The sequence below is a fragment of the Sphaerodactylus townsendi genome, linkage group LG12, assembly GCF_021028975.2.
Source record: "Sphaerodactylus townsendi isolate TG3544 linkage group LG12, MPM_Stown_v2.3, whole genome shotgun sequence".
In the NCBI taxonomy this organism is placed as follows: Eukaryota; Metazoa; Chordata; class Lepidosauria; order Squamata; family Sphaerodactylidae; genus Sphaerodactylus; species Sphaerodactylus townsendi.
Window position 1 is genome coordinate 51,222,718 of NC_059436.1, and position 15,132 is coordinate 51,237,849.

The window sequence follows — 15,132 nt, forward strand, 5'->3', positions numbered from 1 at the left end:
CCTGTTGAACCGCAGATGTATGGTCTGAGAAATTCCTCGAGGATTTCCCTTTTCCTGCTACATATTGAATTTTGTGTTTCTTTCCATGTTGGATGCCATTTTAGTGTTTTGGTGAGATGTTTAATACATTATAATATGACCTTCCAGAACATGCAATAGGTTTGAGCTTCAAATGAGGTAATGTTACCACGATTTGCCAGGTAACAATAAGCGATTTCAGCTCAGCAACTTAATGAGAAGAAGAAGAAGAGTTTGGATTTATATCCCCCCTTTCTCTCCTGCAGGAGACTCAAAGGGACTTACAATCTCCTTGCCCTTCCCCCCTCACAACAAACACCCTGTGAGGTAGGTGGGGCTGAGAGAGCTCCGAAGAACTGTAACTAGCCCAAGGTCACCCAGCTGGCATGTGTGGGAGTGTACAGGCTAATCTGAATTCCCCAGATAAGCCTCCACAGCTCAAGCGGCAGAGCAGGGAATCAAACCCAGTTCCTCCAGATTAGATACACGAACTCTTAACCTCCTACACCACTGAGGAGCAGGAAGCCGATGTTCTTCAAGCAGGGAGGTTCTTTATTGGCAAGTGATTTCCTGGCACAGCTCAGCAAAAAGGACCCCCACATGGCTGTGCATCAGCCCCTTTTATACATTTCCCCAGTAACCCAGAAACGGGGTGTGGGGCAGTCCCACCCCCATAGTGCAAAAACCAGGAAGGGGGCGGTCTCCTTCCATCTAATACAGGGAAAATATCCTAGAACACCAAAGGGAGAAAGCTATCCTTTTGCACATGCTGATGAGATCAAATCCCAGAAGAAAAGGTTGCACCTTCTTGCCTGAGGTGGTTCCTTGGGAGTGTTAGACAGAGACAAGTTTAAGTGATCCAATGAATTCTTGGATCCTGAAAGTAAAAATGTGAACAGTCCAATGAGCTTCTGGATCCTGAGAGTAAAACTTCAAACAGTCCAATAGCAAAACAGGGTGACATCTTCCAACATTCAGTCCACACCCTGAGTCCATCCTTTGTTAGTCAAAAGGCCCTTTTGTTGGTGGAGATGGGATTACCTGGGTGTTGGTCCAAACTGAATTCCAGGACTAATTTCCTTGGGCCTTAATATCAGCTGTTACAAGCTGCTGCTTTTTCCAACAGATACAGATATCTAAAATAACATTTCTAAACTTAAACATTAGAGGAAATCTTAAAGAACCTCCAATACAGTACAAGCCCATATACATATAAGCAAGAGTATCCTAAATTAACAGTAACAAAACCTTAAATCAACTGGAGAACCTAGCTAAAATATAATCCTGAACATTTGGCATATAATAAATCCAACACTGAGGGGCTTACATTACATCTTAAAAGGGACAAAGGCAAGAAGGAAACCATGTGAAACATCAGCACATTCATATATACACGTTCTTTCCAGGCCTTACGGAGACTTTTGAACAACACTGGTCTCTTTGCTCTGATCCTTAGCCAGTGTAGTTCAGCAATAGGCTCAGGAAAATATTTTCCTATTTTCCTGGAGGTAACAAAACAAAGGACAAAGTTTGCCTTGATTGCAACAAGGGATACTGCTTAATTTTCCCCCAAAGATGTGAATGGCAAACGTTCATTTATGCTGGGGGCTGTGATGTTAATGGTTATAATAGGGTCATTATATTGCCATCTCCAGATTAGGAAATTCTGGGAGATTTGGGAATGGAGCTTGTGGAGGGTGGGGGTTGGGAAGGCGAGGGACCACTCCAGGGTCCACCAGTTGACATTTTCTCTGTAGCCCATAGATCTATTATCATTCCAGGGGATTGCCTGGCAGCAGCAGTGGCGTAGTGGCTAAGAGCAGTGGCTAAGAGCAGGTGCTCTCTGATCTGGAGGAACCGGGTTTGATTCCCAGCTCTGCCGCTTGAGCTGTGGAGGCTTATCTGGGGAATTCAGATCAGCCTGTGCACTCCCACCCATGCCAGCTGGGTGACCTGGGGCTAGTCACAGCTTCTCGGAGCTCTCTCAGCCCCACCCACCTCACAGGGTGTTTGTTGTGAGCGGAGAAGGGAAAGGAGATTGTAAACCCCTTTGAGTCTCCTACAGGAGAGAAAGGGGGGATATAAATCCAAACTCCTCCTCCTCCTCCTCCTCTTCTTCTTCTTCCTCCTCCTCTTCCTCTTCTTCTTGGGCTTTATATACAAAACATTCCAGGCTCCTTGGAGAGCTGTTAACAGTTAGCAGAGACCAAAATGGGCAACGAAAGACCAATGGTCTGACTCCTTACAATTTTCTCTCCATGCTAGTGACTGGACACCATCTTTCTAAGAGAAAATGGGAAGCTGTCAAATACGCTTTGACTAAAGGATTGTGAATTTGCAGAGGCAGCAGCGCCTGAAACCTTAGCCACTACCCCCTTCTGCCAACTTTTGAACTGCAGTGCCCTCTTAACAGCATTTTGTTCTGCAGCAAGAGCCATGATTAGCTCATGCTATGGTAAGCTATATTTTCCACAATTCTCTGCTTTTCTCTGACCAGTTGCGTAGCCTACTGAGGAATGAGGATCTAGCATTCTTGCTGCCCTTACAGTGCAGTTCTAAGCAGTTACTTCAGTCTATATACACTGAAATTAATGGGCTTAGACAGGAGTAACTCTGTTTAGGATTGCGTTGTTAGAATGCTGACAGCAGAAGAGAATCAGTAAAAAAAAAAGGGGGGGGGAGGGAAAGCACAGGGAAATTGACCAGACAATCCTCTGAATTTATAAAACCAGAAAAGTTTGCATTTGTTGTACATATAGTTTCCAGCAGACGTGAGATCCAGCAGATTCTCACAGGTTCCTGAGAGTAGGTTACTAATTATTTTATTATTATTTATTGCTTTTAGAGGGGTTTACTAATTAAGATTGATTTTTTGCCATTGATTTTTTTGCCTTAGTTATGCCTCTCCTCTCAGCAGTAGCGCGCAGAGCTTGAAGCAGTCTAGCAGGAGGTGCACCGGCGCGTGGCAGCCTGCGCCTGCGTGCATTTGTTTTCCGCCCAAGGACCGGTGCAGCGGCTGCGTCCTTGCCACAGCCCCGCCCAGGAATGCCCCGCCCCCGGAATGCCCGCCCACGCCTCCGGAATGCCCCGTCCAGCCCCGTTGGCGCTATGCCACAGTTTGAATCCCACCACCATGGGAACCTGTTACTAAAATTTTTGGATCCCACCACTGGTTTCCAGGTTGTTCCACACTGCCTTTCCCCTCAAGTCTGCAGCCTGGATTTTGCTTTCTTTGCCCCTTGCCAAATGGGTCATTTCAAAAAGAACTGCTCTTTTTATTGTTTTGCTGCTATTACCACTGCCAGCATTTGTGTTCTTTACTGAATGGAATTTGTAAACTGGTTTAAAAAGAAAACTTTGTGGCCTTCTGAAGAATCCTTTGTTTAGGCAGTGTATCTACATATTCTAATTGTATTGTTTGGCACCGTAACGGGTAACTGAAACAAAATGGTAATCCTCTAAAAAGTTTATTTTGTAATGATTTTTGTAAGTAGCTTATTTATTTGTTTGTTTAAAGTTGAAAAGACTGAAACGTTTTATTTCACCCACAGGACTGCAATTCTAACGATATGGAGTCAGTCCCATTGACTAGCATGAGTAGACCTATTTAGGGCCGTTCTCTACATCCTGCAACGTGGCCGGCTCACGCTTTTCTTGAACTGATTGTGCCCTTTTCCAACATGGCGCCTCTTCTGTCCTCCCGTCCACAACAAAGATGGCTGCTCGCCGGTTTAGCAAGCTCCGCTGATAGAATGAAACACAGGGAAAGAAAAAAAAAATGCCCAACTGATCCTGCCCTTTTCCAAAATGGCCACCGGCACTTCAACTAATTCATCTCGGGCGAACATTTTTGCCCTTCTCAAATATGGCGCTGCAAAACTCGTCCGCCCCATTCTCACTCAACATAGCGCCGGCTAGCGGCGAGGAAAGCGAGGGCCGGGGATGCCCATGCCGGCTGGGTGAGGTCACTTCCGGGGTGGGGCCGCCCGGAGTGGTGCAGTGAGGGACAAACAAAAGAAGCCGAAGCTCCGGGGACAGAACCGCGAAGGCGCCGCCAGGTGGGTGTGGTGGGAAAAGGGGGTGCTCTGAGGGGGGTCCCTGGGGAGGAGATCTTGCCGCTGACCGGGGACAGAAGGGGTTAAAAAGGGGGATCTGAGCAAGGGGCGCTGGAGAGCCTGGAGGACTTCATTGACTGGGGAACGCGTGTCAGGGGGCACGTGAGTAGACACCAGTTTGCGAGTTTCTGGAAGGGACTGCTGTTTGAGGCTGGCAAGAACGTCCCTGCCCTTCTGTGTTGCCTACTCAGGCTGGTCCTCTGCAATACAAATGGGGGGGGGCACAGTGCAAATTGGGGGGGGGGGGCTCTGAGTATCCTGGAGGACCAGCAACTTAAGTTTATGTATCAAGTCGTGGGAGGGGGAGAGAAGCTGTGTACTGGGTGTGTGTGTGTGTGGGGGGGGGTAATAGGAGGTGTCCCCCCCCACCACCTGCTGTTCCTTGGGTTATGGGAAAGAGTTGGAAGCTTGTATTGGGGCACAAGGGGTTGTGGGTCCTGATTTGGGGCAAGAGCTGGGGGGGGTGGGTAGAGACTCCATTGAAGGAAAGGGGCCCAATCTGGGGCACTTATGTGTGGACCATTCCAAGAGACCTATAGGTATGGACTCGCCCCCATGGAGGTGGCTGCACGGAAGGGGGGAAAGGGAGCTGGGGGGGAGGGGTCTCCCCAAAATTGTTTTTGTGTTTTTTTAAACCAAGGAATAGTGGGCTTGTCTGGACAACATGGCAGCAGCTGGGGCAGAGAGGGATTTCGGGGCTTTTGGCGTTGGGACGGGCAACAGAAAGATTGGGGTAGTGGTGGCGAATCTTTGGCCCTCCAGAGGTTGTGGACTACAATTCCCATCAGCCCCTGCCCCAATTCCCAATTGGCCATGCTGGCAGGGGCTGATGGGAACTGTAGTCCGTAACATCTGGAGTGCCAAAGGTCCGCCACCACGGGTGGGGGGGGGATAAAGGTGATCTCCTTGGTTCCAGTGAGCCCCCAGAGGTGATTGGGGCAGTGGGGTGGCCAAGGAAGGGCTTGGAGGACTGTACACAAAAAGTACTGTACCCCAAAGGGTGCTGTTGGGGGTGTCTTTGCTCCCCTTTCCTCTTTTCTAATCTTGGCCACTAATAGCGAGAGGAAGGGTGCCGGAGAAGGAAAACGACAGCATGGTGAGGAGGGCATCTGCGAATGGGCTCTGGAGGAGCTAAAGCAGAGGTCTTCAAACTATGGCCGTCCAGATGTTCATGGACTACAATTCCCATCAACCCCTGCCAGCATGGCCAAGTGGTAGGGCTCATGGGAGTTGTAGTCTATGAACATCTGGAGGGCCATAGTTTGAAGACCCCTGAGCTAAAGGGTGCATATTGGGGGCGGGGGGGATCAGGACGTTCCCTTGCTGGGCACTCCTTGGCATGGTAGAGAAAAGGGGTGCCGCTCTGCTTGATGCCTAGGCAGACGGGCGACAGACACAAGGTCCCATAAGTGCCGGCAAGTCACAACTGGCTTATGGGGACCCCCCCCCCCCGGGTTTTCCAGGCAAGAAGCAGAGGTGCTTTGCCAATGCTTGCCTTTGATCCAGCTGCCCTAGTCTTTCTTCGTGGTCCTAATATGGGGGGGGGGGCTTTAAAAGTTGGGGATGGGGACCAGCTGTCCTCCAAACCCTGCCTTGGTAACTTGCGATTGGGTGGTGGGAGTGAAGGCAGATGTAAGAGGGAAAGAGAGTTTCAGTAAAAGCCTGGAACCCACGCATGTCCCCAAAATGGAACAATTAAGAGGGAAAGAGGCTGCAGGGAAAAGCCAACTCTGGGGCGTCTTAAGGCCAGGCGGTCTTTTGGAGGAGGAATTCTTTCAAGGGAGGGAGGGGGGCCCTTTGGCACACTTGTCGGTGGCAACTTCGGGGGCTGCTGACCCAGTGAAGGAAACGGGGCCTGGGGGCGGACTGGAGTTGGCAGGGAGAAGATAGGAAGCAGATTGGTCTGATGCACGCAGAGCCCGTGAGTCAGGATGTGAGCAACCGCAAGCCGGCTGGAGAAGGAGCCCGGGCTATGATACTAGTCCCTGTTTATTTATTTGTGGCTGCCATGGGAATAGAGGGGGTGGCGCCCGAGAGGGGGGGTGGAAGAGAGGGGGGCATGGAGGTCAGCTGACCGAGAACGTGGGGGGGGGGCTGCAGACGGGGGTGCCACGGGGGGAGGGAGGCTCCATGTTTATGGGAGAAGCAAGAAGTGGGAGTAGGAAGAGGGGAGTAAATGCCACCAGGAGGAGGCAGAGCAGAGGAGGCAGAGGCGAGGACGGAGATGGAGGAGGTGGGTTTGCTGCGGGGGACTTTGAGGAGGGAGAGGATGGTATTTCGCTTTTAAATCTGTCTCCCTCCCCCTCTTGCATTAAAAGCGCCAACAATAGTTTGCTGTGTTCCTGGATGCCTCGCAGCCATTTGGCTCTCTTCTTGCTTTTTGGGTATGGTTTATCCCGGCCTCCCAGCCCCGGGGGCAGCGGTTGCCGTAACAACTGGGTTTGTGTATGTGTGCTGTAGATGCCTCGGCTCCCTGAAGGGTTATGGCGTGGTTCCATTTGCAGGGGGGGAGGGGGTCATCTGGGGTTACTATCTCCTTGCAGCGCAGAGGAGGAAAAACTACATGCGAACAGGATGCCGGTCGTGGCAATGGCAGGAAGCTGGCTTCGGGCAGGGATGGATGAAATGCCAGCCTGCGTTTTTGGAAATTCGCATTGAGCTCTTCGTTTTTGTGTCTCGCGGCTAGCCGAGGAGAAGGATACGGCCGCTTGCGCTGCTCTATCGAAATCGGGTGTCTTGCGTTTGGCTGCTGTGAAATGCGCCTCGCTTTAGGTGGTTCGCAAGCAGGAAGAAGGAAAACCAGCCAGTGAGAAAGTGTTGTCGTAATAATTCAGTAGTCAAGCACGAGCTTTTAAGAAGAAGAAGAGTTTGGATTTATATCCCCCCTTTCTCTCCTGTAGGAGACTCAAAGGGGCTTACAATCTCTTTGCCTTTCCCCCCTCACAACAAACACCCTGTGAGGAAGCTGGGCCTGAGAGAGCTCCGAGAAGCTGTGACTAGCCCAAGGGCACCCAGCTGGCGTGTGTGGGAGTGTACAGGCTAATCTGAATTCCCCAGATAAGCCTCCACAGCTCAGGCGGCAGAGCGGGGAATCAAACCTGGTTCCTCCAGATTAGATACACGAGCTCTTAACCTCCTACGCCACTGCTGCTTTAAGGTTTATAAAAGATGGTAAGGAGAAATGGGGAGAGTGATACTTACCGTGCTAAGCCAGAAGGGAACTGCTCAGTAAAATGAGGAAAGAAACCATTCGTCTGTACAATGTGGAGGTTGTGTCACAAGGTGTGGTGGCTTATGAAGAGGTGAGGCAAATTCACGAAGGAGAAACCTATCGATGACTCTTGGCCAAGTCAGCCAAATACCCTGTTTCCCCGAATATAAGACATCCCCGGAAAATAAGACATAGTAGAGGTTTTGCTGAAGTGCGAAATATAAGGCATCCCCCAAAAGTAATACGTAGCAAAGTTTTTGTTTGGAAGTGTGTCCAACGAACAGAACACAGAAACATAAGACATCCCCTGAAAATAAGACCTAGCACATCTTTGGGAGCAAAAATTAATATAAGACACTGTCTTATTTTCGGGGAAACACGGGTAGTGAACTTCCATGTTCAGAGGCAGTCTATCTCTGATTGGCAGGTGCTTGAGCGCGGCTGCTTATGAGCTTTCCACAAGCATCCTGGTTTAGAAACGGAATGCCGGAGCAGATGGACTTTTGGTCCGATCCAGTCGTTTTGATGTTTGTTGTGGAATTTTGAATAGAGACTTCATCGTCTGTTTTAGCTGTAGTTGAGAGCGTGCACGTGATCCAGTAACTCAGTAGTGTGTTTAATTTGCCACCTGCTCTTATTTAAAGTCACTGCGTGGGTAACGATGGCTTCTCAAGCTCCATTCTCACGAGCAAGAGTGCCTGGGCAAATTTCTGCAGGTGGTGGACTCCAGCTCCGAATGTTTCTTTGTAGACATTTACCAGGGCATCATTGTGGTTCAAGGTGGCTTACAATAATAAAGGCCCCTTCCGCACATGCAAAATAATGCGTTTTCAAACCACTTTCACAACTGTTTGCAAGTGGATTTTGCTATTCCGCACAGCTTCAAAGAGCACTGAAAGCAGTTTGAAAGGACACTATTCTGCATGTGCGGAATGAGCCAAAGACATTTTCAGTTTACAACCCAAAATAAACCTGAAATTTCTCCCCTGCCCCTTAAAAGATGCCTACCATTCAACCCCCGTTGAAGGTCTTGGCGCACAAGCTAGTGTGGCAGAGATCTGACCAAAGGTCTGTCCACTTTCTCCACACTTCTGCAGTTCAGGATTCTGTTTGCAGGAAATGTTTACCACACAGGAGCATTCCACAGTGTGGCCTTTCACGATCCTCTGTCCCGCTTCCTTGCGCTTCCTCATTTGGCACCTCATTTGGCACGCGTGAACCATGCCTTGATCAGTTATTTGCTCCGTTCGCTCACGTGGAATGTGAGGTTGCAGAGTCCACACCTACAGCCACCTGCTGTGCTTTGTGACCTCAGCTACATCTAAATGACCGGTTGAAGAACCATAATTGACTAGGAAGCCCTTGCAGGTATTAAAACTCATCCCACGTGTCACGTTAGGCCCATTACAGCAAATAGCTGCGTTGCGAAAGGTGTTCACTGGTGCTGATAAGGGGCTAATGCCACGCTTCCTTAGGGGAAAGTAGTTGGAGTGAAGGCTTTGGCAATCGGTTGGAGCTTGAGTTTGGATTTACCTGCAGCTTCCGTGGGTTTTGGAATAAGCATGACAAGGAAATGGATCGAGGTGAATTGAAGTGCCCCGGCTTTTTTTGTGCAGCACGTAGCTTGAGTTGCTTGTTCGAGACATCTACTTGGGCTACCCTTGAAGAGGATCTAGTGAGTGCAGAACTCTGTGGCTGAGCTGCTGGTTAGGAAAACATTACAAATGTATAAATAATATAGCTGAACCATAGCTAAAACCGATGGACTGATGAAGCCTCTATTTAAAATTCCACAAGAAACATCAAAACAACTCTATTGGGTCCATGGGACCCCACTATTTCAGCAGTTTCTCTGGCTACCAACTCACTCCCAAGCGTAATTCAGGGTTTGGCCTTTAATGCCCTACCTGGCTTGGGACCTGGGTATCTGAAGGACTATCCCAGTGGTGGCGAACCTATGGCACGGGTGCCAGAGGTGGCACTCAGAGCCCTCTCTGTGGGCACGCACAAACAGAGTCGCCTCCTCCACCACCACCACCACCCCACCATCTAGGCTGGCCTGGGCTGCTAGGCTCAATTATTAGCATTAAACCTAAGACCTAGTTTTGGGGAAGCAGTGTAGGTAACCCTGTTAAGCGCTGTTAAACCCCACTGATTTTCATGCAAAGAACTAAAGTGTGATCCTTTACCTGGGAGTAAGCTTGGTTGCTGGCAACGGGGCTTGCTTCTGAGTAAACCCTCCTATCCACCGACTACCACCACTCTTACTCCCGAGTAATGCACGTCTCAGAGCCAACCGGTTTTTCTAAACTAAAAGCTCAGTATTCAGGTTAAATTGCCGTGTTGGCACTTTGCAATAAATAAGTGGGTTTGGGGTTGCAATTTGGGCACTCGGTCTTGAAAAGGTTCGCCATCACTGGACTATCCCCTCCTACATGTTCCTGCCCGGGATTTAAGATCACAGGGAGAGGTCCGTCGATAAAAAAACGCTTGTCTGATGAGTACATGAGACAGGGTCTTTTCAGTGACAGCCCCATGATCATGCAACAACCTCCCCAGTGAGGTGGGCCTGCCCCCCCTCCCCACTTTCGATCTTTAGGAGGCAGTTGAAGCTGGTTTTATTTTAATTGCATTTGGTTAAGCTTACAAAACCACCCTGAATTACAGTTTTAAAATGCTGGTTTTTAGGTTCTGATGTACGTGATTTTAATGTATTTTGCATTGTAAGCAGCCTTGAGCTCTGTAAGGAAGAGAGGCAGCTAATAAATGTTTTAAATGAATGTAGAGCGAACAAAGTCATCGGGCACCTTTTTGCCTCTCCAGTATGGCCGCACGGGAGGTAAGCCCACAAGTACCTGTTACTGCATACCTGCTGTTAGTCATCGATGACTTGAAAAGGGGACAAACCATCTTTTTGTAATGTTTTCCTGCCTGGTCATCTGGAGGCAATTCTTTCTCAGGATCGGTGACCAGGCAAGTTCCTGTTTACAAGCCTGATGCATGGCACCACCCACACTGGACTGGGTGGCTGGCTCTTGTTGCAGAAAGATGAACGAGATTGTCATGTGAAAAAGGCAAACTCTATGCTGGGGATAATTAGGAAAGGAGTTGATAATAAAACTGCAAGGATTGTCATGCCCTTATATAAAGCCGTGGTGCGTCCGCACTTGGAGTACTGTGTTCAGTTCTGGTCGCCACATCTCAAAATAGGATATCGAAGAGATAGAAAAAGTGCAGAGAAGGGCAACGAGGATGATTGAGGAACTGGAGCACCTTCCCTATGAGGAGAGGCTGCAGCGTTTGGGACTCTTTAGTTTGGCGAGGAGACGTCTGAGGGGGGATATGATTGAAGTCTATAAAATTATGCATGGGGTAGAAAATGTTGACACAGAGAAATTTTTCTCTCTTTCTCACAATACTAGAACCAGGGGGCATTCATTGAAAATGCTGGAGGGAAGAATAAGGACTAATAAAAGGAAACACTTCTTCACGCAATGTGTGATTGGTGTTTGGAATATGCTGCCACAGGAGGTGGTGATGGCCACTAACCTGGATAGCTTTAAAAAGGGCGTAGACAGATTTATGGAGGAGAAGTCGATCTCTGGCTACCAATCTTGATCCTCCTTGATCTGAGATTGCAGATGCCTTAGCAGACCAGGTGCTCGGGAGCAGCAGCAGCAGAAGGCCCTTGCTTTCACCTCCTGCAGGTGAGCTCCCAAAGGCACTTGGTGGGCCACTGCGAGTAGCAGAGTGCTGGACTAGATGGACTCTGCTCTGATCCAGCTGGCTTGTTTTTATGTTCTTATGTCAAAATGAGGGATTTCAGAAGTGATGGCCATGTCGTTACTTTCAGGGTTTTGTTGTATGTTTAAACCTTGATTCTTCTACGTCTGGGAACTCGTTGGGTTTGTAATTTTTCTTTTTAATTGTCTTTGGAAATGAGTGCGCCAGTGATTCTGGAGGTGGGAAGGGAAGGATGGCTGGTGCCTTTCAGAAATGCATGGCACTACCCACACATCTGATTGCAAAAGTAGCCTAGCTTCCTAAATCTGAGAAAACTGCCAACTGTTGCATCTTGATTAATGTCTGGGTTTGCATTTTAGTTTAATTTGGGTATTTATTCCTCTGCAGTGGGGGCCAAAAGTGGCCAACGTCCTGCATTTTGTCTTCACAAACCACCCCCACCACACTGTAAAACAGCTGAGGGTATGTGACTGTGTGCATGGCTTCAGAATGCCCTTCATCATTGTGCGACACTTGCTCTTGGCTGTTTATTATTATTATTATTATTATTATTATTATTATTATTATTATTATTATTATTATTATTATTATTATTATTATTATTAATATTAATATTAATTAGGTTTATAGACCGCCCTCCCCCGAAGGGCTCAGGGCGGTGAACAGCATATAAATAGAGCACATATATCAGATTAAAATCCGTTAAATATCAATTAATACAGGCTCTAATAAATATAAACCCTACCCCATTAAAATGCAGCATTATTAAAATTAACACAAAAGATGGCACCTACTATCAATTCCCTCAAAAACCCCAAGGGGAGGGGCGGTAGGATCCACTTGATGTTATAAAGAGAAAAGGGGGGGCATCAACGGCTAGTCTCCCCAAAGGCCCGGCGGAACAGCTCAGTCTTGCAGGCCCTGCGGAACTCATTAAGATTCCACAGGGCCCGGACAGCTGGTGGAAGAACGTTCTACCAGGCCGGGGCCAGAGCTGTAAAGGCTCTGGCCCAGGTGGAGGCCAGCCACATCATTTGAGGGGCCAGGGATCACCAGTAGGTTGGCCTCTGCCGAGCGCAGAGACCGATTCGGGACATATGGGGTAAGACGGTCCCGCAGAAGAGTTGGATTTATATCCCCCTCTTCAGTGACGTAGGTATAGATTTTTATGGGGGGGGCGGTTCAGGGCGAGGCCACACCCCCACCTGCCTCTGGGGGCGTGGCCACGCCTCCCCAAGCCATGCCCATGGCCTCAGTGCTTATCAAAAGCAGCTCTCCGAGGCAAGGGATGGCAGACTCCTGTGACCTGCCCCCCCCCCCTCCGGCTGGGCTCCCCAGCTTGCAGCTGGCAGTCCCTTCTCTCTCCCCTCCAGGCAGAGGGGTAGCTTGGGAACATGGAGCCCAGTGCAAAATCTGAGGTTTGCGCGCGCACCCCCCCCCCCCCATGGGTGGCTGCTGTGACGCTGGAATCCACCCCCAAACAGCATCACTTTCAACGGTGTTTAAATTAGGGAGCCCAGATTCTCCTTTTAAATCCATTTTAAAGGGAGAATCTGGGGTCCCCAGTAAAAATAACATTGAAAGTGATGGTGTTTTGGGGTGGATTCTCCCCCACCCTGAAACAGCATCACTTTCAACGTTTGAACTGGGGACCTCAGATTCTCACTTTAAATCCATGCCAAAGGGGGTGGATTTAAAAAGAGAATCGGGAAATTTGGGGGGTGCCTGCTGTCAGGGGTACAATTGTTAAGCTAGCAGCACCACACTTGCTGCTGATACCACCCAGGTTTGGTGAAGTTTGTTTCAGGGGATCCAAAGTTATGGACTCTCAAAGGTGTAGCCCCATCTCCTATTAGCTCCCATTGGAAACAATGGGGGATGAAGGCACACAATCCAAACAATGGGGGATGGAGGACTTTGGGAGTCCGTAACTTTGGACCCCCTGAACCAACCTTCACCAAACCTGGGTGGTATCAGCAGCAGACTATTCTGACAATACCACCTAGGTTTAGTGAAGTTTGATTTAGGAGGTCCAAAGATATGGGCGCTCAAAAGGGTAGCCCCATCTACTATTAGCTCCCATTGGAAACAATGGGGTATGGGGCACCCCTTTTGGGGGTCCATAACTTTGGACCCCCTGAACGAAACTTCACCAAACTTGTCTGGCAACATCAGGAGTGTCACCTGACGATAGCCTGAATGTTTGGTGCTGTTAGCCTAAAAACTGCGCCCCCTGCAGGCCAAAAACAAAAAAAACACTTTAAAATTCAAAAACCCACAAGCAGGGGGCGGAGCTTCGGACATGCAATGGGGGTTGAACCCGAGAACCCCCCCTTACCTACGTCCCTGCCCCTTTTCTCTCCTATAAGGAGACTCAAAGGGGCTTACAAACTCCTTTCCCTTCCCCCCTCACAACAAGCACCCTGTCAGGTAGGTGGGGCTGAGAGAGCTCCGAAGAACTGTGACTAGCCCAGGGTCACCCAGCTGGCGCGTGTTGGCGTGCACAGGCTAATCTGAATTCCCCAGATAAGCCTCCACAGCTCAAGCGGCAGAGCGGGGAATCAAACCCGGTTCCTCCAGATCAGAGTACACCTGCTCTTAACCACTACACCATTGCTGCTCTCTTCAGTAATGGGGTTCTGTAAAAACAATATCAGCGTTGCAGGAGGGTTTGCATATTATTTCAAAGCTTGCTTTCCTTTCTTTTCCTATCGTCCAACCCAGAAAGCGGAAAAGGGTAGAACTTTCCAGCTGGTAAGTCTCGTGGCCTCCCCTGGCACCTGCTTGCCAAGGGGCATTTCCAAAAGATTTGTTGTGTCTCTGTTGTTGGCCTTTGCCCGTCCTTTGCTTCCCCAGTAATAGGGACTGAAACTGTAAGACCTTTTACGAGGATGATGATTACAGAACTTCTTTGGACCCTTAAGCAAAGCACTTAAGGAGCAGCAGTGGCGTAGGAGGTTAAGAGCAGGTGCACTCTGATCTGGAGGAACCGGGTTTGATTCTCCGCTCTGCCGCCTGAGCCGTGGAGGCTTATCTGGGGAATTCAGATTAGCCTGTACACTCCCACACACGCCAGCTGGGTGACCTTGGGCTAGTCACAGTTCTTCTGAGCTCTCTCAGTCCCACCCACCTCACAGGGTGTTTGTTGTGAGGGGGAAAGGGCAAGGAGATTGTCAGCCCCTTTGAGTCTCCTGCAGGAGAGAAAGGGGGGATATAAATCCAAACTCCTCTTCTTCTTCTTCTTCTTCTTCTTAAATAGTTGGATGATTGAAGTCTATAAAATTATGCATGGGGTAGAAAATGTCGACAGAGATAAATTTTTCTCACAATGCTAGAACAAGGGGGCATACATTGAAAATGCTGGGGGGGGGAAGAATTAGGACTAATAAAAGGAAACATTTCTTCACACAACGTGTGATTGGTGTCTGGAATATAGTACCACAGGAGGTGGTGATGGCCACTAACCTGGATACCTTTAAAAGGGGCTTGGACAGATTTATGGAGGAGAAGTCGATCTCTGTCTGCCAATCTTGATCCTCCTTGATCTGAGATTGCAAATGCCTTCACAGACCAGGTGCTCAGGAGCAGCAGCAGCAGAAGACCCTTGCTATCACATCCTGTATGTGAGCTCCCAAAGGCACCTGGTGGGCCACTGCAAGTAGCAGAGAGCTGGACTAGATGGACTCTGGTCTGATCCAGCAGGCTTGTTCTTATGTTCTTAAGGCCATTGCTTTCACCTCCTGCATGTGAGCTCCCAAAGGCACCTGGTGGGCCACTGCAAGTAGCAGAGAGCTGGACTAGATGGACTCTGGTCTGATCCAGCAGGCTTGTTCTTATGTTCTTAAGGCCATTGCTTTCACCTCCTGCAGGTGAGCTCCCAAAGGCACCTGGTGGGCCACTGCGAGGAGCAGAGTGCTGGACTAGATGGACTCTGGTCTGATCCAGCAGGCTCTTTCTTATGTTCTTAAGGCCATTGCTTTCACCTCCTGCATGTGAGCTCCCAAAGGCACCTGGTGGGCCACTGTGAGTAGCAGAGTGCTGGAC

General features: G+C 49.2%; 1 protein-coding gene across 1 annotated transcript in view; it reads left to right on the forward strand.

Moving 5' to 3' along the window:
- The first annotated feature begins 3,986 nt into the window (after positions 1 to 3,986).
- LRRC8A (leucine rich repeat containing 8 VRAC subunit A) overlaps positions 3,987 to 15,132 on the forward strand; it is a 58,035-nt gene continuing 46,889 nt past the window's right edge. Inside the window, exon 1 of the mRNA XM_048512175.1 lies at positions 3,987 to 4,076. The gene's annotated coding sequence lies outside the window, so the exon portion shown is untranslated. The remainder of the gene's footprint in view (positions 4,077 to 15,132) is intronic.